At 39.7% G+C, this 24,033-nt stretch overlaps 2 protein-coding genes across 5 annotated transcripts in view; both read left to right on the top strand.

The window, feature by feature from the left end:
- The window catches only part of srsf5b (serine and arginine rich splicing factor 5b), a 161,824-nt gene that overhangs the window by 85,308 nt on the left and 52,483 nt on the right, over positions 1–24,033 (top strand). The gene's annotated exons all lie outside the window — the stretch shown is intronic.
- sipa1l1 (signal-induced proliferation-associated 1 like 1) overlaps positions 1–24,033 on the top strand; it is a 76,315-nt gene that overhangs the window by 11,658 nt on the left and 40,624 nt on the right. For 3 of the 4 annotated variants that reach the window (XM_072361672.1, XM_072361675.1, XM_072361674.1), the window contains exons 2-3: positions 11,460–11,505; positions 20,676–20,737. The gene's annotated coding sequence lies outside the window, so the exon portion shown is untranslated. Of the gene's footprint in view, positions 1–11,459; positions 11,506–20,675; positions 20,738–22,776; positions 22,897–24,033 lie in introns of all 4 variants that reach the window. The other variant, XM_072361673.1, reaches the window with a different exon arrangement.

A 24,033-nucleotide genomic window follows, 5' to 3' on the forward strand; every position in this document is an offset into this window, starting at 1 on the left:
GGAAGAGGAATGTTGTGTTTAAGAGGCTTTTAAGAGAATATGACTTGAATCACTCACGCAGTTTATAATGTGAAAAAATGATATTAAAATCAGGCATGTGTTTCACGCACCGTTGTTTGGGCTGCCCAGACTTTGCAGGGAAAACAAGTTTGCAGAGCGGAACTCAAAGTTTGATTATGAGACATTCTTGAAGCACAGTGACGACATGATGCAAACTGTCCGGGGACAGATAATGAACCGCAGCACGTCTGTGGGAAACATTTTTAAGTAAGTAATGTACTTTTTGGTATGCAGAAGGCCCTGAAATGATAAAACCATTCAGTAAAGCCGACAGCAGTGTGAAGGAAGTGCTGCAAACTTCATGGGTTCCATCAGTACAGCTCTTCAGTGAGACCAATGTGTCAACCATTTAACTTACATCAACACGTCAAGCAGTATATTAATGCATTTTTAATTACCTATTTTTTTTACTGGTAAATGTTTTGTAGTTGATTGACAATTTACAGAATTACAAATCAGCTGTTTGTAAGAATGGATAAAGCACTCTGAGAGGTTTCATTTAAAGTAAAACAGCATTTCTTTAAGTTGTTTATTACCAGAACTGCAGTCAAGATAGAAAAATGATAAAAGTCCTGCGTTAAAGCAAATTTCAGCGGTGCTCCTAAATTTTGTGCTGGTGGAAAAACTTAGTGTGGAGCCCTGGGGTGAAGGTATTCGTTCCCTTCAGCTATAAAATCTCTGAAGCAAATTCTACTTTCCTCAGCACCTGGTTTCTTTGCATCCCCTTTTTTCATCATGAAAGGATGTTGCCATATTACTCAGCCACATGATCTGAGTAGGCTTATTTGTGGTGTCCGTGCTTAACAATGGTCATTGGAAGCGATTTACCACAAAGCAGTTTTCTCCATTCCAGTGGCGTTTTGACAGCTTCTAGCTAATGCCTCTGCTGGGTTTCACCAGCTGTGAGGGGGAAAACTTGATGAGTGGTTTGTGGATATTGATGTGATAGCTGATGGTTTTCATTAGCTAGTGCATCATTGGAGACTTTGCTGCCCCAGTGGTACTTTCTAATGACAGCAAGACTGTGGGGAAGTGCAGTTTGTTCAGTGAGGGCACACAGGGTTGTTTTTAATGAAGTGAGTGCCTGAAGCCCTTTAACATCTCTTAGAGCACTTGCAGGGAAAATGGCTTTGGCTGATTTAAGTGAACATACTCACTTCAGCCTGTCACCCTTATTTTCTCTATTTTATGGATATTTCATTGACATACTGGTTCAAAAAAGGTGTAATCAGTGAGTAAGTTGGTAAACAGACATTGATAAAATAATAGACTGTTAACTAACTTGCCCCATGGACGGAAATTAAAAGTTTGTGCCTGTGTGTGGGGTCATGCTGATAATTGTGCATGGTCATGAATAGAGATATAATAGGCTCCCAGATTACTTGAATAGCACGATTGTAGTTGAACATCACAGTCTGTACCCAAGATGAGAAAAGTATCTAGAGGGTTGTAGCTCAAAGCACCACTGGTTCTCGTTGCTTCCTGATATGAGATTCAATAAGCTTAATGTTGCCAGGCAACTGGTGCACTTCCACTTTTGGTAAGTATTGCTTAGTAACACAATTTATTTCCAAGAATCAGAGACAGAATCACTGATGGAATCAATCACGGATACAAATTTGCAAACTAATAACCAGTTTTAGGAATTTAAAGCGATATACACACAAAGCCACATAATCACAAGCTAATCATGTGTAACTGTGTTAAACAATAAGCAGCTTGCCTGTTCTTGTTGTTTACCGGACTTTAGAAACTGTGTTCATGAACTTCTGCTTTAAGATTTAGGGTTTACGAAAGCTGAATCCTCCACACACATCCCCACGAGCTGTGTCGGTATCAGAACACGGTTGTCTCTCAATGCACCTATCCCTGCAAATAGCCAATGGTGCACAAGAGGGAGGTGGAGTAGGAGGAGAGGAACGGTGTGAACAAGGCCTGCGGGGGTGGTGCTGGGTTACATAATAACAGATTCACCCAGCTGTGTTGTGTTGTTTACCTCATGGGTGAAGTAGTGCCAGCCAGGCTGACTGATGTGTCCACCTGCGCTCATCAGAGATTGCTCAGGATTAGAGTTCAGGTCAATGAACACATTGACATTGAACAGACTTATCACATATAGTCAGCAGAAATGGGCAAAACATAAAACTGCAGTACCAGTATCGCTCCTCCAGCACTGCGTTGCCATGGCAGCACAGTGGCGTTGTCAGAAACCTTGGGGTGTAATGATAATGCAGGGTTCTAACAACAGTAATTAGAAGCTGTTTTTCTTTCTTCTCCATCTTTTTAAAAAGAAAAAAATGAAGCTGTCTGTTGTTGCACCTTTTTTTTTTGCCTTTAGCCTCTCTTAATTGGAGCAGTGCGCCAAATCTCTTTTCATCGTTCTGTAGGAAGGAATGTTTTATACGAGTTGTTACCAAGTTTCTCCCTTCGTGTTGGCAATGTGTTACTCAGCGATTGTGAACAGGAATTTCTGTGAAGGCTAAGTAACTGTAACTTTCCTCAGCTTGCTGTTGAGTCTTTTGGCACATCATGCAAGCATTATAAAAACGGAATGATGTACAACCGGTGTCTTCCAGTGCAGTCTATCACACATTAAACTATGTTTTAAATGCATGTAACAGTGTGGAAGTAAAAGCTCATCAGTTGATTAAATGAAGTGGGGGAGTGGGGTGTTTTCACGCACGTTTTATTCTGAAGAATTTGGTTTGAACACTGGTGGAAACCCATGCAAAATTATCTTACTTCTACAAGACACAGCCATTAAAGAGCTGATGCCACTTACAGACATGCAAGCAGCTTCTCTGAATGTTCTGTGCACGTTTTTCTAGCAGTCTTTGTTGGACAAGGTTAAGCTTTGAGTTAATATTTCTACCTTCAATGTAATTAGGGGAACATAAAGCTTTCCAGCAGGTTATCACATCTCTATCATGCTTGTGACTGTGCTGGAGACTGGAATTTTATGATAACCATAATTATTTTACTACCTTGTGTGTACTACAGCTGAAGAAGAAAGAGGGGAACTAACTAGATAAGCCTCTGCCTTAAAACACCCAGCAGGAAGTCCTTTTCTCTTTTGGCTTTTTCACAGGGATTTAAAGCCAAGACTGATGTGCCTTTGTTGAGCATCAATGTTGTGAGAAAGTGTAGAGGTGGAATGGGGGTTGAGCCAGATCTGCCGGTCAGTGAAGTAGGAATAAAGGCGGAACGGGCTCTGTGTGAAAAGGCAAACCGGCACCAAAGAACATACCTCTAACCAATGACACTGTTATCACTGGGCTGTTTCTGTGTAACCACACACTGATGCTGTGCTGAACCTCTGTTTGACGTGTGAATTACCATAGAGGAACAGCGGCGGGCGACCAATGAGGTTTAAACAGCAGCAGAACCTGAGAAGTAGATGGCAGCAAGACGGTGATTGGGAGAAATGTGGTGATAAGAGGTGAAAAAAGGATCCAAACGTTTCTTATGCAGGTTAAAATGCTGAAGGAAAATACATACAGGCGAAAAGGTAGAAGTTAAAGACAAAATACTAGTGAAGCAGAAGGGATGATTGTGAGGGTGGGAAAGGTGAACCCCAAGATGATCCAGCCCTCGTACTTAATTGTTTTATTTTGCCAGGAAAAGCCCTAAATGCCTGTAGTCAAGCAACGGCCTGACCCTTTCTTTGGCATTGAGCTGTGGGGCTGAGGGCACTGCTCAGAAAGCATAGCCGTAGACCTTTCATTCAAAGACTCTTTTGCGTTGGGAGGTGCAAAGCCTCACATCTGTCAAAGTGTCACAGGGCTAGCTGTCTGCAGCCTTAATCCTCCTGCCCTCTCATCCCTTATAACAGCATTTACAGAGGAACCATGTGCACCGTTTCTCACGATCATTAAACATGTGCTTGTCAGTCTTACTCGACATCTTGTGACCAATGGCCTTGAGACATTTCGCCTCTCCCCTGCTTTAACCTAATTGTTACATGCTGGTCTTTGTGTTCGGTTATTTAAAAAAAAGAACCTGCTTATAAATATGTGGAGATCAGTATTCAAGAGGAATGAAGAATTCCTTCCAATGAAGTTTTGCTTTTATTTTGTTTTCCTGCTTATTACTCAGAATGTAAATGTAGAGCTACACCACCAATACAAAATCCCTCTTTCTGTTTGTCAAAACATAGAAATTTGTGTTTGCGTTAATTTTCAGGTGACAACTCTCCCCTCTTAAATTGATCAGTTAACTCGAGCTTTACTCCCACTCAACTTGTCAAACTTTGTTTTTGTCTTTCCCCGTAATGATGCTACCTAGTACTTTGTCTGGGCCTCTCACATTGTTTTAAGTGTCAGCACAACAAAGGGGAAGAGAGAGAACAAGACTCTGAGCTAATTGCTCTAAGTACAGGGATTGTGTCTTCGGATGTCAGGTTTAAAAGCGTTGGCACACACTTTGCTCTCTCCCTCTTTTATTTACCTCAAGGCTTGAGCGACATTTTCTTCTTAGTATTGTTTGAGAGTCGTTGTTGTGTTTGTGGTTGGTAAATAGGCATATCGCTGACTCAAATTTTCTGTTTCAATGTTCTGTGAAATCGCACATTTATATACTCCAGTACTTAAGTCAACACAGTATAGTTGAGATTGGAAAATGCGAAGGAGACAGAGTTAACTGCATTGGGGAAGAAGAAAGCTCTTCTTGTCAGTTACATACAGATTTATGTTACTTTTTAGCCAAACAAAGCTGTGATTTTACTGTACAAAATAAAGAGTTGACTGTCAGATAGTGCCTTGCTCAGCACTGTGGAAATAAGTTGTGCTGCAGCAGCGCACGTTGATGATGTCACCCCAGGAGACGAGTGTGTAGAAAGCCCTCTATAAGCCCCCCGATAGCCGGCAATAACAACAACACAGCAGCTATGCGCTAACAGTGCAATAGTACGCGTTCATTCATTCATTCGTTTTAAAGTATTGGTGAAATAAAGACAGATAATGCCTTATTTAGAGGCTGTATTGTCAATGCTCTGTTCTCTCCCGTTATATGGATCTTGAGTAATCTAAATATCTTCCGAAGGACGCCGACTTTCACCAAACTGTTCTCAGTGAGTAGATAAAAGTATTTCATGCCAGAAATAAGGTCTAGGTTAAAAAATACCGGAGTTCCCCTTTTAATAGTTTTATTTATTTTTTTTTCTTGTACTGTGACGTCACATTCAACAACGGCTTCACTTCATCATACGCCCACACAGACAAATCCCATTTATTTTGTGGTTTCACCATTGCTCAAACTACTGCTTTGGTTTGGAAGTTTTTGCCAAAAGAGAATCGACTCACTTGGCAAGCTCAGAATATTCTTCACTTGTATTTCGATGCGTTGTTAATTGAAATGCGATTGCTCACTACTGGCCCCAGCATGAAATGGAAAATATCTGTTTAGAAAATATCTGCAGTAGTCTGGTCAAAGCCTAAAAAGGGTCTTATTGTAAATCAACTTCTAGACAGTCTCAGTGGAAGACAAGCGGCAAAGAGTCTTTATGGTGCCTTGGCAGTGCCATGGCTACCCCTGTCACTACTGTTGTTTATGGTGTGAACATAAGTAAAGAAATAAAAATGGAGAAGAGTATAAAACAGAAAGCAACATGTTTTTGTTGTCAGCCGGCTGAAGTTTTATGAGCTTTGAGGCTTGGGATGTAGTAACAGTGATTTATAGCTTTCATTATCAAGGTTTTACCACACTGTTGGATCCCAATAAGCTCCACACAGACATAAACAGACTGAAGGAACTGTTGAGGCTTTTACTCTACTGGATTGTGGTTGGACAGAGGCGGTGAACAGTCTGAGGTTTTTTTTATGGTGAAGGATTAAATTTTAATGCTTTCCAAGGTCTACATCAGGTGCAGGTGGCTTTCTGAAATGCAGCATGCACACAGACACGCACACTTCCCCAGCTACCAGAATCTTTGTGCTTCTTCTATGCTCATGTTAAATTGCAGACAGCGTCTTGTGTTTCTCATTTTTTGGTTATTCGTAGCAATCTCTTTGGTCAAGCCAATCTTTTTAGCTAGATTTGACTTCTTGTCTGAATGACGTGTTGGTTTCGCCCCCCTGCTGCTTCACTTTATACCCCCCTCCTCCTCTGCTTGCAGACTTCAGCCCTGGTTTGATTTACAGTCATAGCAGAGGATCTGCCGCTTGGTCATGCTTTTCCTCCTTTGCCACATTTTCTCAATTCTTATCTGTGTGGATGATTCTCAGGCTTCTCCTGACATGGTTACCTTTTTCTTTTTTGCAGTAATTGTGATAAAACAAACCTACATTTTCTAAAAAAAAAGATTCTTGGTATGTCATCTTTTGGAAAACAACACAATAGATATCAGCAAATTCTTCTCTTTACTAATGGTGTGATGATAGTTGGAGGCTTCTGTGGCCGTTGAGTGAACTTCTCCTGGCAAAAGAGGGACTTTGTGCATACCTTGGCCTGACAAATCTCACTGGACGCCAGTGCAAGCAACCACTCTTGCCAGGTTTGTTGAATTCCAGCAGCAGCAGTTAAAAGAAGGCCTAATCCAGGCTCCACTTTGAAAAAGTTTAACCGACAAACAGATTTGATACAGTGACTCTGCCAGTGTGTATCCCTGTTTTCCAAAGAGCTTGAGAGTGTGGGAGAGGAAAACTGAGGCTTATGTCCCCACGACTCAGGAATGTGAAGAGCAGGCAGCTGAGACTTGAAGAGCTGTGCCTAAAACAATGAGGATGGGGAAGGGCAGAAAGAGAGAATAGGTGGCAAAGGAACAAAGCTGCTTATGCTGTCTTGAAATGGCTTTGGGAGGAGATCGACAGAGAATTTGATGAGTGAGTTTCTGCAAGTACTTCAACTCTCCCATAAACCTTCAAGGGGCTTTATACATTATACTCTTTTCTTCGCCACACTTTACTGACTCACTTTGTAACCTAGTTCATTATTTTAGTATGGGTTGTATGGCTGATATTTTTACGGATGCTTAAAAAAGCTATTGATTTTACATCGGTGTTGTTCAGCTTTTTTTTCACAGTCTTGGCATTTGTAAAGCTCTAACAGCTGTGGATTAAAGCTCAGGCAAAGGTAGCGTGGGTTACATAAGAAGCACTTAAAAGCTGCTAATTATTCTTCTAAGGTAAATGTTTCTCGAGTAGACAGGAAGTCAGAACCTAATGGCACACATGGCAAGACCTGAATTTGTGTCTCAATGGGTATAAGTAATGGATTACAAGCATATTTTGGACAAACTTGGTTTTTGTCACTTAAAGAATTAGAAAATGAAAAAAAAAGCAGCAGTGAGGAACACAAATTCTCCCTTGTCTGTATCACCGCAGGAACAGGCTTTCATCAGGCTTCATGATTAGGTCGGAGCAGGAAGAAGTGTGTCACTCTGAAAAAGGTTATTTCCAGTCTCGCACGTCATCTGGCTTTTGTTTCCTCCACGACTTTGACAGTTTTTGAAGAAGCTGGCATAGTAAAATTATAATGTATCCCATGTCAGCCTGCCAACCATCAGTGTTAAAAATAATGAATTGAAGATTTTTCTGCTTAATACAGCTTTATCCAGTACTGTGCAGAAGTCTTGAATCACACTCTTTTCTTTATATTTTGCTTCCAGCGAGCCGGATGGTGTTAGAATTTTAAGCAACAGTTATTCTTTTAATTTCTCCATGTCTCCATACAACAGACAACTTAGCAAAGAACCAATTTTAAATCCATCTATAGACAATTTTCCATTATCCTGTCACTAAGATACATATTTCTTCATATTCATTTACTTACATCAAGAAGCCACTCTTAAGGAAAGGAAACCAGGAGAAAAGGCTGAGGTATGCCAAATGACACCAGAACTGGACTGAACACCAGTGGTAACAGGTCTTATGGAGGGATGAATCCTCCCCAGAGCCTGGCCCTCAACAATAATGTTGAGTTGAATAATGCAGTGTGGGATCATCTGACAGAGAACGGAACAAAAGGCAGCCAACATCCAATGAAGTCCTTCAAGAAGCCTGGAGAACTATTCCTGAAGACTCCTTAAAGAAATGACAAGAGTGAGTTCAGGCTGTGCTTAACAAAAAGATGTCATACCAACGTTGTTAGAACTGTGCAAACTTTTTTTTTTAAACCGAATATACTTTCCATTTATGTTTGCATGTGCTTCTTCACTTATTTTCCAACAAATTCCATAAAAGATGAAAACAAACATATATATATTTATATTAATCTCTTACGTTGCTAAATGCAGCACTTCTTAGTCTGTGTCATAGACCTCTATTATTTGTAAAAAGGTTAGAAATTCACAGCCACAACATGGTGCTTGTTGGCGTTCCAAGGTTTTTGTGCACAGTTAAAACGTGCTCTGACTATCAGATTCTTTTTGTGCGTTTTTTTTTTTCTTTTTCCGTGAAGCCAGACATCTGGACATAGACTGTTGTACGGTATGCAACTTGATCTCAGGCTTTATTTGAATCTAATAAACCACCGTATGATTTGTATAGTAAAGCTGCTTCTTAAAGAAATGGTAAAATCATCGCTTCTCTTTTTTTCCGTATTGGACTTTGTTTTATAGTCGAAGCTATATTATTATTATTATTATTATTAAGACTGGCACATCTTAGTGACATCAGCAGTTTGTCATGTAAAGTTTATATTCAATCAGCTGTTTTGAAGATCAAATTTTACGTTGAGTGAGCTAAGCAGGCATAATGCTGAAATCCAAGGTGATATTGAGCTTAGGGGTCAAGATGCATTTGATTCTCTATTACAAACTAAAGCTTTGTTGTTTTGGCCTTAACCAGTCTGACCATGAATCCATTTTAGGCCTAAACTACTTGTTTTGCTTATGTCTTTGTCTCCCCTCCCCTTTTTTTCTGCTCGCCAAAACCTGCGTCTTCCTCCCACTTCTGTCTGTCTGTTTCCTTTATAACTTTCTGTCTCATTGCACTTCACGATTGCAACCTGAAATGGTACTCTACTGGATAAATGTAAAGGATTCTGCAGTTTATTTTGTAACTCATTGCATTACTAAGAATGGATGCTCATATCTTTAGTTTTGTATTGAACTATTACAAACAAAAGCTTTCAAAACTGGGCTCTTTGGTTTTATATTTAACTCTCTTGTGTCATGTGAATCACATGGCATCACCCACTTAAAAAAACAAACAAAAAAACTTGGTTTATAATCATTATCTGGTTATATTTACAGCATGACACAGAGCACCCCCCCGTGAAGGTGTGGCTTTGTTGAGCCAGTCAAAATCGGACCATGTAGCAGCAGTCAAAACAATGAGTGGAGTTGTAGAACAAAGGTTGTCCACACGGTTACTGTATGTCTCAGTTAAGATTGTGGGCTCATTTAGCATGCATGCTAAAAATGAAAGGACACGGACGGTCTCATTCATACTTATCCAGAGAACAACGACAAGAAAAAGAAAAGTGATTCGATACAGGATGATTAATGACAGAGCTCTGATATATAGTTGACTCATTCTTTAGTTATGCTCATCCTTTTATCAAACATGACATTTTGGATAGCTTTAGACATGGTGAGTGTGTACTGAGCAACTATGTATACGTGTTCCAGTTTGCACAGGGTAGGTTTCCCTCAGACAGACGAGAAGGGACCATTTGCAAGCCTCATTAGGCTGAATGCCAGTCTGCAAAAAACGAGCATAGAGAGTCCAAGGTCCAGGTCAGCAGTCTTTACTAATAACATGGCGTATGGAGTGATGGTAATGAAGATGACTAGTTTAGTCTAAGAGGATACAAATGGGTTTGTAGACTAAACATAACAAGGTTTAGGGAGGAGGATTGGAATATAACAGTTTGTAGCCTATTAAAATTAGAAATATGTCAAACAAGAGATATGGATTCATCCCTAGTTCAAAATTTGGCTCAATCCTCCGCACTTCTCGTTTGCAGGATAACAAACGGCACAGAAGTGGCAGTAGAGACACCAATTTCATTTGAAAGGAAATTCTATATTTTTTAAGAATATGAGATTTAACAGACTAAAACATACTCCCATTCACTGCCGTTATGTTTTGCACCGCACACGTGAGGCTAATACAGATCATCATTGCAGTGTGATGCAGCCGTAGGACTCGGACTTTAATGACTTTCTGTTTCTACCCATGGATTTTGTGCTCTCAAATCCTCCCTCAGATACATGGAAGTCTTCTGTTCTTTTCTGTCAACTTGAACTTATCATTACTAACTACTATTGCATGAAGTCATGATCACATAAATCAAGTTTGTCACATCTGTCAAACAATGGTGCCCTAAGATCGGGCTAAATAAATTGGTGTATGCGGGAGAAAGCAGAAGTATCGGCACTAATCATGTAAAGTCACATCAAATGGATTCACAGGACCACACAGATGGAACTTATAACAAGTGTTTCTGCAGAGTGTAGAGTTGGCAGCTCCTACAGCCTTACTTTTCCACAAAATCCAGCCAGTCTCCGTGGAGAGGAAATTAAATATGTGTGTCTTGGTGTGTGTGTGTGTGTGTGTGTGTGTGTGTGTGTGTTTTAAAGCAGTAAGCTGTCAATTCTGTCCTCTTGTTAGGTTTTCTAACAAGGCCAACGGTACCAGTTGACTTTTAGGTTAAAGCTTGTTCTAGGATTTTACTTTGCTTCCTCTTCTTCAGCATCCATCCATGAGAGCTGGCAATTATTGCACATATAAATCACTTTTGTCGCTACTCTAATGGATCGCATTCATTAGACTGTCAATTAAAGCTTTTGCTTCATTATAGACATGAGGATTTTAGAGTCTTGTTAGTGTGTGTCTGATGGTCCTTGAATTGGGATTATTGCAACCATGTCGAGTGACTCTATTAGAATTAGCTCTTTCGTTTTTCTCCAGAGGCTTTTAAAGCTCATCATAACAAGATTTTTTGTTCACCACCTCCCCAAAAAAGAGGACTTCTCTCAATGAATTGGTCAGTAATGCTGATTTAATCTAACAAAGAACAGAAAATCAAAAAGATTGCCATGACTGTTGTAGTGATTTGTTTTCTCATTAGGTTGTTCAACTAAAACTACTTCCTACGGGAGGTAGCACTCAAACCAAGGCCAGTATTTGGAATTACTAGTTTTGTTGGACAGATTTGTTTTAAATCATTTAACTAATATCTGAACAAATTAAATCTGGATTTCAGATGCTTACAGGCTACTTGGTGCAGCTGAAATAGTTAGATTGTTTTGAAACACTATGGTGAAAAACTAATTTATTATTTTAAATGATTATTATTTTAAATGACACAATCCTACATCCCCTGTTTTAGTAAGCTTGAAGTGTCTCATAACTTTTTTTTATGTTTCGTATTGGCATTGTTTCATATACTGATGCAGTTGGTTAGTTTCGCTCCAAGTCAGTCTTGATTTGAAAATGTACCTTTGTCTGTTTCAGGTGTCATCTGCTGCTCACTGGCTATGACAACACTCTGAGACCATCAGTGAGTATCTAACTTTCTGATGGACTTCTGTCCAAAAACTAAAGTTAAATTATTCACACGGATGTTGCCATTGTTAATGTGTTTTTTTTTCTTTTGAAAAAAGCTCTCTCAGCTTCTTGAAGTGTTACAGAGCTCATATATGACAAAAGAGTAGGAAATAGAAGCTGTAAGGCCTCGTTTTTTTATAATGCTAATGAATAAATGCAGAGACATCTTTTAATAGAAGCATTAACGTCTGGCTTCTGACAAAGTTCCTCACTATCCTCTTCTTCTCAGTACATATTGGTGCTGTGAACCATGATGTGAACCATGCTTCAGTTGTTGAAAATGCCTTAAAAGTACTCCCTCAGATGTGGGTGTTTATGTGAAAAATGGTCCACATATTCTGGGAACACAGGACTGTTGATGCTCCATTTATTAGTAGCCATTCTGCAACACAGACTTGGAACATGCAGACATGGAAAAAGGTGAAAAGGAGCCTGAGGGTATCTGAAAAACACCTGCAGGTAGCTTTGCTTAGTAAAGGTATCCATCATAATAAAAATTGGTATATATAATATATAACATATATCAATATACTGGGTGACAGGAGCCTAGAGGCTGCACATGGTGTGGTGGTTAGCACTGTCGCCTCACAGCAAGAGGGTTCCAGGTTCAACTCCAGGCTTTCTGTGTGGAGCTGGCATGTTCTCCCCATGTATGTGGGAGTTCTCTCCAGGTACTCTGGCGACCTGTCCAGGGTGTACCCCGCCCCTCGCCCGATGACCGCTGAGATGGACAGGAGCCTTTGCAATTATTTCTGCACCATTCACTAACATAGATAACATATATGCAACTAATGCAACTGCATTTGGACAAGACAATTACGGACGCGTATATTTTTAGACATGCGCAGGACTTTTCAGCAAGCCTCCCTCAGCTTGATGGCAAGACAGAAACTGACAAAACGTGTCAGACCAAAACAAAAGGACATTTCAGAAGATGGCTGTAAAGGAGTGAGAAAAAAAGAGTTAGCCCTGCCAACTGAATCTGATAATGTAATAGAAAACTTTGCATAGCAGAGAGCCAGAAGGCAGCACCTGCAATACAAGCTGAACTTTTGTTTTGGCCTTGGTGCAGACAGCTGCACTGCAGACAAACTCTGTTCTCATATGTGTCATACCCTGTTGGAGGATAATTTTATCTACTGTCATGCTCACACACCAGATTTTTTTTCACACAGCAGCCGGTCTGTTTTCTTAGTTTTTGTCTCTCTCTCTCTTTTTCTTTTTACGTGTATTATGACATGTTGTTTTTGAAGATGCATTGTTTGCCTTTAGTGTGATGTTAACTTTGTGCATTCACAGCGAGGAGGTTGGACTGCTGTAACTCCCCATTTGCAGGATTATCCAAATAATCAGTAAGGCAACTTCAGCTAATTTAGACAGAAGCTGCTCGAGTTCTTACACAAACATAGAAATTTAAACACAGTTCTGGGGTACCATATCATGTAACATGCTTAATAAGTAAAGTTTTTACTGCTATTAAGTAAACTAGAAGTGCCAGTAAATGCAAACTGTTCACAGTTTCTTTTTCTTGCAACTGTAGCATTTTTACTTGAGATGCTTTTTCACCAAACCACCTGTGATTGTGCATGTGTATCTGGTGTGCATGTTGAAAGAGTGACTTTCTAGAATGAATCACTCCCTTATTTTTCATATCAACAGACGAATTCTTCTGCATTACTTCACTTGTAAATTATCTGCTATTGCTGTATTTCATTAAGGGGACTGTAACAAAAGGCGAAATAATAATATTAGTTTTCCAATATACTTTATAAAGCTGTTGGTATAGAATGCAGAAACACTTTGAGATAAAACTAGTGAAAGGAGTTTGAAACGGCATGTTTTGTTCTAATACATTCTTTGCTTCTCTGAGTATTTCTCTATCGCTTATTTTTCTTTTGGTCTCACCTCCTCCTCAGCCAGCAATGCTGCTCTCCTCTCCTCCCACACACATGCACACACACACACACACACACACACTGATACAGACATTACTATATTCACACATGGATGAGGGGGAGAAAAATGGAGAAAGATTGAGAAATGGTGGGGAGGGTGAAAGAAAAACACTAGGGACGTGGAGATTATAATAGAAAGAATGGAATATAATGAAATGGAGATGAAACAGAAAACCGTCATTAAAAGCTACCGGGATCCCAAAATAATGCCATTGTCAATAAAATTTTGAGATTTCTTGTAATTTAAACCTTAAAGATCACTCAGGCTGTTTAAAAGTAAAGATGCAGTCCAGATTTGCTGTGTATTTTTAAAGATGTCTCATAAGAATTCCAGACAGTTTTCTTTTTTGTAAGAAATCGTCTCTTTGGTACTAAAGTGGTGAAGCAAAAATCTCATCGTCTTATGTGCTAATGGATGTAATACATGGCTAAAATGTATTATGCTTTAGCTTCAGGCTAAATGTGACCTTCACAGCCATCTACATACATTTGATTTGTTGAATTTTTGATCTTTTTACAACTGTTACATGTGGAGTTGGGTAAAACGGACACTGTAGGTGAAGGTACCATTAATTGCAATATTTCTTACAGGATAGAAAAAGCTTGAATAACACTTTCTTTGTTTATTTAAGGGGGGCTTAAGCCCTCTATTTAAATCTAACCTTATTGGAAATAGATTCTCTTTGAAAAGAGCCTTGTTTTGTTCCTCCTCAAGCAAACGATGCAGAAAAAGCACGAGAGGTTGCGTTAAAGACTTGGATGTGCTTGCATGTAGAGAGACTGATTTGATGGCTTATTTCATTGTGGATGCTGCCATCATGGATGGATGCTTGGCTGGATGGACGTTCAAAATGAGAGTGAAAACATAGTTGATTTGATGGACTGACTACTCACCCTTTCCCACTTTCAGTCTCAGCATCTCATATCCTCCCACATACTCTCACATTGAGTGAGGAATCAATCCTTCTCACTTTGATTTTCTCTCCCTCTAACTCTGTCGCTCTCTCTGCTACTTCATTCTGGCCATTCTGTACCAATCGAATAGCCGTGCTGTGGGCACAATTGAGTCCCACAGCAATCATACCACGTCCTCATTAGGTCTAGTCTTGTGGTTCGTCTTTATCCTGCTTTATCCTTTTCTTGCTGTAATTGGGCAGAAACCTTTGCCTACCTGTCAGCAGCAGTCCAAGTGCAAATGCTGCAATTTATTGAGCTGTGTATAGGTTTTAACAATGGTCTCAGAGCAACCATGGGCCATTGCTGTCCAGTGTTATTTCAGCAAATTGGTGTATCATGTTTAATGTCGATCTTACTCTTGACTACCTCCGCCTTTGCCACTTTATGGTAATGATTGTGATCAAGAAAGAGAGGCGGCTTTGAAAAATTAAATGCTTGTTTTTTCAGGCCTTTACTATGATCACTCGTGAGCTCCTCGTTACAGTGTGTTTTCATCATGACTAAGTATAAAGCTATGACATGTCTGCTGTGTGGGGTGGTGTCATAGATCATCCTCTGAAGCTTTCTGCTTGGAATTTCTTGAATGTTAAGGAGGAAAAAAGTGCAATACAGATATGCCTTTACATGGATAAAATGAACATAAGAATATTTGGCAAATAAGAGAAGGTAATGTTTGTCTGTTAGTTTGTTTTTATTGTGTTTGTGTGGGTGTATTTAACTAGCATCTTCCTAGCAGATGTCACAAATTGCCTTAGATTTTAAGATGCCGTGTAAAAGCATTTGTTAAAAAATGTAAATAAAAGTTAAACAATGAATCAGTTCACACATGCTTGTTCTAATGTAAACAGAATATGTGTTAGAAAAACAGCAGAGTAGTGTTAAGATACCATAACACTTAAGCAGATGATCTTCTGTTTATTAGAAGCTGTTTTTGAGTGATTTTCTTTGTTTTTGTTTTTCTCTCTCTTCTTGGAAGTTCAGGTTCATCCAGACATGAGTCTTGAGTGTGACTGGTTCACCCGTTCGCATTTCGCTTCCTCCGGGGAAGCAGGAAGCGGCTGAGTTGTGTATCCTGTTAGAATGTGAAACGGCTTCCTTGGGAAAAGCACATGCTGGCACAGCCCTGGCTCTAAAAGTAACAGGAAGGAGCAGGGTCCCCTTTCTATATATTCGTTTCACTTTGCAGCCAACTGTATTTGATCATTACTTTGATTCATCTTATTACAAGACGTAAACGGCTACTTGAATGTAGTTCCTGTTGCTTTTTTTTCTCGTGTTCTTTCTTCTGAGAAAATTCATCAGTCTGTGTCATATCTTGCAAGCACCCTCTGATGTCACGCATAACTACTTTGCTACTCTTAAGTTGCATAGAACTGATCACACTATAGTATCTCCAGAGTGACAAATTAACACGGGCACATAATGGTCTCATGTTGCTCAGTTAGAACATGTCACCAGTGAGCAGTTACATGAGCCATAGTAGTAGTTTTTCTTCCCTGTTTAAATATCAGAATGATAATGCCTGTGTTGTATTTATGTCAGGAGACGCATCTAATGTTGAATTTCTCAAAACCCGCAAACAAAACTGTTGTTCGTAAAGTGAAGCCAATACAGATGTTCCAGTGCAGTCTCTGGGCTCTAATAGATTTTCTTTCATCAACTTCTTTTATTAGATATTAGGTTAATGGATTACGTCCAAATGTCTTATTGTTAACTCATTCCTTGCGATCACTGTGGTGGTCCTTCTGAATATATCTAGCAGATATTGGTCTAAAAGAGAAACAACTTTGTTAAATCACTTTTCATCGAAAACTTTCTTGACCCATGCTCTTATCTCAGTATGGAGATTTTTTGGCTCCATCTAAAACCAGGATGACAACACCCCAATGAGGCGGAACCTGAAGCTTCAAAACTCTACTCCACAAACTAACTCTCTGTCCACTTTCTTTGGGTAAAACTCTTGAGTGGGTATAAAATGGCGAAATCTCTCATTGTGGATTTACTCCAACATCAAGAGCTCCAGCAGGAATCTGTAGAACTTTATTGTCATCCTTCTTCAAACTTGCTGCCCTTACAAGTCCTTTCTATGTCTTTTATATCTCACCTTCTGCACACATCTGTGGAACCCCCTCGGTCTTCTTGCCTCGATACCACACATAGCAAGTATTGAAGGCTGAGCTGCTTTTGTTCACAGTCCTACTCACTCCCCTCTTACTGCAGTGCTGTTTCAGCTAACTGTTGCCCACGCAGAGCTGCGCCATTTTGGAAATCTGCAGCACTCTTCTCATGGATGATATCCATGACTTTATGTCTGTGGTTAAATGAGTCACCTGTGTTTTGAGGCAGTATTTACTTTCCATAGGAATCTAAATGTACCGTGAATTAACCAAGAAAATCCTTGCATCACAGATTTGAAATGATTAAAACAGTACTTGCTGCTGTAATTATCTTAGTTTCCGTTTATGCCCCATCTCTATTTTTTAACTATTGTGCATTGATAATTTGTGATGGATCAGGAAATGGCATGTTTAGTGGATTTTGATTTGACATACACATTGCAGGCTTGTTGACACAGATTTTTTCACATACTGTGAGTAGTCCTTGCATCATGTTAAATAATGCTGTGTGTGTATGCAGTGTTGCTGACAATCACCAGGATTTTAATTACATTTCAGTTCTTTGACGGTTGACAGTTCGGGTTACTCTGTAACTTCACCTGTTTTTCTAAGTGGCATTCCCATCATTGTTTTTCTTCCAAAATTATTTTCCTTTCTGAAACGAGCTGCTCATTAATTAATTTACCTTTTCATCTTTTCCCTGCATATCTCTTTACATCCTTTTTCCTCAGCATCCTTCTTTCTCTCCCTTTCTTTATCTCTCTGCAGTACATCAGCCCCCAGCCACCATGTTAATTACACCACAGTTCTTTTTCTCTATTATTCACCACTCTGCTATTTCTGTCACCCTCACTGCTGTGCCTGCTTTTGCTACGTTGGGAGCTATTTGCTGGGGTCCGCAGTGGTTGTTGAAATGAGGTGGGGGCGTGCTCTGCTGCCCAATTCAACAACAAATGGTTGTTTAGCGTCATCTGATTGGCACAGATTAGAGGGCTCTCTGTGCTGTTGCGGAGGCGACTCTTGCAGAAGATGAACGGCTTCATTGCTGCTGTCTGAGCACTGCAGACTGAGCCTTTTTCTCAGAATATGTCTTACTATTTTGATGGCACTTTACTCTCTTATAAATGCAATGGAATGTGCAAAAATGTTAGTGTTGGTGCCAAGTTTCACCTTAACTCTTGCATTTTTAACTGCCAGACCAGCTTTCACACAGCCCTAACCAGTAGAAATGAAAGAAATATCTTCTTCAAAGGCATTGTGGTTTTATTCTGAATATTTAAGCATTAATGCACAAAATTCCTCATCTTAGTCAGTAGAACTTAATTTCTCTGGATAACCAGCACAATGTGGTTTCTGGTCTTACCTTTCTTCGCAGGAGGATTTTTAATCGAAGAATGTAGTTTATTCACAGGAGTGAAATCGGAAGTTTGCAAGCTCTGCAGTATACAGCAGCGACTCACGTGCACCAACATGCACGTACGAGTGGACCATGTGCCACAACATATCAGACTGAATTAAGTAACACAAACAAAGAGATGAAAGCACTCTTTGGAGGGGACATCATTTAACTTTTATATATTCACATGCTGTTTTAAGGATTGTGTACTGAAGCTTTAAGCTTCTAGCGACAGCTTCTGTAGTTTAAGTTGCCAATAAATGAGATCAGAATATGTCCCACTTGTTTCCTGGTTGTATAAGCATCTACTGATTTTAATTCTTACACTTTCTTGTACATTGTCTTTGAGAATAGTTGAATGTGTACTTGCATATCTACAATTCAACAAGAGTTCAGCAACTGGATTTAGAAGTCTTCAACAGAAGGCCACATGATTTAATCTGCTTGACAGCTCAACTTTTACAGGACTCATTTTCTTAAAAAGGAATTGCAGACACAACGTGATAACCCACATATTCATCAGCAAACGTTATCGAGGTTCTTCATTTTGTTGAAATTAACTCTTTAATTCACTTGTCTTCACAGGTGCAATGTGTACTCTTTGAAGAATAATTATGAAGTTGTAACTTATGATTTTTTTCAATACTAGAATGTTTTTGGCAGTGCAGAGATGCTAAAGCTGAATATCAGCAACTGCCAAATCCCTCTGAATCTCGAGAGCCAAAATAGTATCTTTCAAATTTGATGTAGCTTGGTTAGATTCAGTTGCTTATTTTTAGGCACTGGAGGTTGATGGTAAATGGATTGGAATCTCTCAGATAGAACCTTCATACAATCTGTGTGCCTGAGTGGATCCATGTGTTCTCTACTGTTCATTTATTTATTGTCTTATGAAGAGACTCAGGAGGGAATAAGGTGTGACTGCATGCGTTTTTCGGTGAATGTCTGCAAGTATTTAGAAGATTCATAGAATATTTTTTTAAAAACACAATTTCTGACCATCCCATCTAACTCCACAGTTCAATATAACAGTTTGTGTGAATCCTTGTAGGGAAAGTATTATGTTGTAGTGTTATTAATAGAAACACAATTTACTCCCTATAGATAAAACATATTTCTTAGTAACTTAATACATTTAGAATAAAATGTCTAAATATGTATATTTAATTAAGATTATATGCAGTTTCCACCTGGAAACAACTTCCATAGTAATAAACCCTTTTCTTCACGGCCATAGTTCACCTCATTTATTTAGGTTGTGGTTGTCATCTCACCTCAGGCATGTGCTAATGAGGAGCTACAACACCTGGCTGACCAGATGAATAACAGGCAGGATTAACATCTGACTCTCTGCTTATTTTTCTTGAGGACTAACAGGACAAACCTCAGATATCATCTGCCAAAGCATGCATTGGTTTTAAAAATGCACCATGTTTTTGTGATTTAGGAGATCAATTTTTATTAAAGGGTACCTGATGCACAAGTTGGAAAAAGTGGTTGTATGCTAGCAAGATTGTTGTAAAGGAACTATTTTTCCGGCCGTTGTGCCTCAGACTGACATCAAAACTGCACCAGCTACAAAAGTTCAGTCATGAAAACACTGGAACTACTAATATTAACTAGATTTAATAGGACTTTACAGTCTGAGGCCAAACACGTTTGTTACCGATCTCGCAATGAAATCCTTAACTCTTAAAAATCAGCAGGAACAGTCAGCTCAAATGTTAGGCTGTCTTTGTTTTTTCCGTACAGGTATTGAAAGTAAAGGCACCATTTTACAATAAATGTTTCTCCCAGTTGAGATGTTGTCTGTGCACAAAGGACTACATATAAAATTGACATCTCAAATGAACATGACTCAGTGATAGCAGGACAGTGATAATAGTGAGGTAACATGGTTACATGTTACTGGTCTATGAATAACCAATGAGCCTGAAGGGAAAATCATTCTACGTTTCTTACTAACCATCCTTTTCTCATCCTCGTGAAAAACCTCTCTGCTTACGTAAATGATAGATCGGCTTGTCATGGGGGCAATTGGAAGTATGGATCTGATTCATCAGAGATCACGTAACCTAGATACTGTACTTAAACATTAGCTGTGGGAGCAATAGATGGATAGAGTTGAAAAGCCTCTGCTTTTCATGCTGTTTTGTACCTCAGTTATTGTACACTAAGTGGGACATTTGACACTTATTTTACCCTTCCTTTTCCCATCTCCCATTTATCTAATTGTTCCCATAGGAAGAGACATCATTAAAGCTGTAAAAGCATATCAAACCAAATAATTGATATTTGAACACTCATGAAGGGGTCTGTCTTTCAATGGATCCCATATTTACTGATCTAAATCAAGTAACAAAATATCAGATAAACATTTTAGTGTAACACAGTTCAGCTCAACATGACCTTTAAGTATTTCTTATTTCTTAGTAATTCTGTGATGGAGAGCCACTGTGAGAAATATAATCTCAAGTAAGCTAATTAAAATCTTGGTAGTCAGAGAACCAAATGCCAGTTGGATCTAAAGGTGAATCATGATGAAATTGCCTGCATGAGTGGACATGCACAAAACCTGTAAAACATCCTGCCCAACTGAAGTTTGTGACTCGCGCTGCACCTGAAATGCATTGGTTTTGTACTGCTATGCTACTTATTTTCAAAATATCCTGAGTCATTCAATGTTTTCTTTTTTCAGATGCTTTTTCTGTCCACGAGATCCAGGCAACAATGATCACAGGAGCCTTTTAACTTGTCCAGGTAAGATTCCTTTTCATGTCTTTATAAATCAGATGCATATGCCAGCGTTGGTAAAATCCAAGGCAGAAGTCCTTGATGAAGAGCAACAATTAAACTAAAACAAACGTCAACTGAGTTACGAAAAAAATTAGTCCCAAAATGGAAATGAGATGTGGCCTATTAGTGGCTCAGTGCTGCACAAACAGCTGTGGGCTAATGAGGCAATTAAAAGCTGCTGCCAAAGTGAAGTGTTGATATGGATCGAAGGAGTACATGTGTAAGACTTAACGAGTCGGATAAGAACCTTGACTGCAGCTCTCTGGTTCAGAGCAGATTGTGTCCCTACCCGCTATGAGTTGTTGTTTGAAGTATTTGAAAAGCAAACTCCTATTAAGTGTTTCAAAGTTATTGTGATGTTTTTGTGGGACTATAAAGACCCTGATATTATTTCATGTATAAAATCTTTTTCACAAAAAGTGACAGACAACTATTATTACGCACGCATTCACATGAGCATACATACAGACACCTCATCACTCAAATCTCTGTGCTCATCTCCTCCCACTACCTCGATTGCCATTCTGTCGTGGCTGGGGATCGGCAAGTGCCATAGAACAAAATTTCAACAATTTCACACTCGAGAGAAAAAGAAAACAGCAGACTTCAGAGCACTCGGAAAAAAAAAAAACCTTACATTTCAGTGAGCCAGAGAGCAGACACCACCCCACTGTCAAACTCTGCAGAGGAAGAAGGAAAAAAAACACGTTTATCTTTCCACACAATTACAATTTCACTTTGAAAGGCTCTGAGCTAAAACTCAGATGCTTTAGGCTGCCTGCTGCCTGGCGGCTTTCAAAGAGAATTTTTATTTTATTTATTTGTTTTTTTTTCCTTATCTTCCCCCGTGTCTTGGCCTGGCATTTCCACATCTACACTAAGAGATAAAAAGCTGTTTGTCTTTTAAATGGCTCTGTAGCATTTAGTAGGACCAGGCTGTTGGGGGCACATTTTAGCACACAGTTTGGTGTTCTCGCATTTTCTTCAACAATTCTACTTTTTGGGACAATCTTGGAACTGAACACTCAGGTGCTGATGCCCTTGTAAACTGCATTTTTAGACAACACTTTGTATCTTTCTACACATATTAGATACGTTTGAAAATGACTGAATACGTTGCTTTCTTGTCTGCACATCTTTTAAACCAACAGAAAACTGAGAGCCTCTAATGTCACTGAGCCTGGGAAAGATGATGTGGGTGAGAAACGTAATGTGATGCAATGTTTGTCATCATCTGGGTACTTTGTGTTATTGTTATGCGAGACAGGGAAAGAGACACATGGAAGTTCACACTGAGTGTCTGAGTCATACTCTGGATCTCGCTTGTTTTCTCTCCCTCAGGCTCACTGTATTATAGGTGGTGCCAAAGTCTCACCACACCTTCGGTTAGCAGCGTTTAGACATGAGGTGGTCAAGAGGGCATGTTGTCCAGGTTTCAGTCAGTGTCTTCACCCTTTGGCTTTACTCCGGAGTAGCTCATCTGTTTATTTAATCATGTCCAATGGTGTTTGGTTCTTTCCTCTTAAAACAGATGGCAGTTTGGGCTGGAACAGAAATGGTTTCTGTGGTGAGCCATTTAAACAATACGTAGCATGTTATGTCAGGAATCACACAAACAAGAAGTGACTTGACTCACCTGTCGATGTGGTAATAATGTCTGTCTGGGGAAACAGGTGTATAATCGTCATAGATTTATTGGCCTAATTATTAGCCTTCTTTCTTCACATATTGTTCTCTTAACTGTCTGGCTTCTACTCTTCTGTCATTATGTGTCTGTCCTGTGATTGCAACGTGGAGCTCCTTTTTTATCCATTTTCAACACAATACAGGCTGATTAATGAAAACTGATCTCTGATTCATTCAGGAAAGAAGAGAATGTACAGTGCAGGGTTTTGGTATTTGTGCTTGAGGTACACCCATATAAACACTTGCGACTGGCTCTGCTCAGCGTGCAGCACTGTCAGTCAGTTAGTCAGTAAGCTCATCTGCTCTGTAATTTTCAGGTGTGCATGACTCACTGTGCACTGGAGCAGATTCATAGTCCCACAGTTGTGGGCCCTGGCACACCTGTGCTGCGTGACAACAATCGTATACCCTGGCAGACAGTAGCATTTTGAACTATGGTAAGCAGCAGTGTTATTGACTTCTTTTTTGAAAAACAGCCCTGAGAGTAATGGCACAGACTTGGAACTCAGTAGTAGATTCCTGCTATATTTTTTTGGTAATACATAAATTAATAGCCTTATGAAATGAACTGTCAGGCCCACTCTTATTCCTCTAATTCAGTAACTAGCTGAAATGAAGCTGTAAATTCAGTGGAATTTCTTGACAAAATAATTGCTAGACATTATTAAAATGTTTAATTTGATTAAACTCTTAGCTGAAAAATGTGAAGGCAGGAGTTGCTTAGACTTAGCTTGATTTTATTTGCTATTTGCTTTTTATTATGAATAAAGAATGTGGTTTCATTGCATTTTTCTATAGGACATGGTACTATTTGGCTTTCAAGGACTGGTTGATAAAACAATCGTAAAGTTAAACCTAAATTAGAATTACATCAGTCGTAGTAATAAGGATTTGACTTTTCATTCTATCCTCACTAATAGATGTGAAAACATCCAATGTGTCTGCAGTTTTGGCTGTTATATAAAAAATACGTTATGTATGTTTATTTACGCAAAACATTGTCAGGGCGTTGAGGGGGTCTGGTTTGGCGACCTCAGAATCGGGTCCCTGCTTTTTGCGGATTATGTGCTTCTATTAGCGTCGTCGGGCAGTGATCTTCAGCTCTCTCTGAAGTGGTTCGCAGCAGAGTATTAAGTGGCTGGGATGAGAATCAGCACCTCCAAATCCGAGACCATGGTCCACAGCTGGAAAGGGGTGGAATGCCCTCTCCAGTTTGGGAATGAGACCCATCCTCAAGTGGAGGAGTTCAAGTATCTCGGGGTCTTGTTCACGAGTGAGGGACAAATGGAGCAGGAGATTGACAGGCGGTGCGACGTCAGCAGTGATGCGGGCTCTACATCGGCCTGTCGTGGTAAAGAAGGAGCTGAGCCAAAAGGCGAAGCTCTCAATTTACCGGTCAATCTAGGCTCCTACCCTCACCTATGGTCACGAGCTGTGGGTAGTGACCGAAAGAATGAGATCACGAATACAAGCGGCTGAAATGGAAGAGCTGGAGGATGTTGCGGGGACAGGAATGCCTGGGCTTCTCTACTGAAGCTGCCCCCCCGCGACCCGATCCCTGGAGAAGCGGTAGA

Source organism: Leuresthes tenuis, unplaced genomic scaffold, assembly GCF_036924035.1.
Source record: "Leuresthes tenuis unplaced genomic scaffold, fLeuTen1.0.hap1 SCAF_13, whole genome shotgun sequence".
NCBI lineage: Eukaryota > Metazoa > Chordata > Actinopteri > Atheriniformes > Atherinopsidae > Leuresthes > Leuresthes tenuis.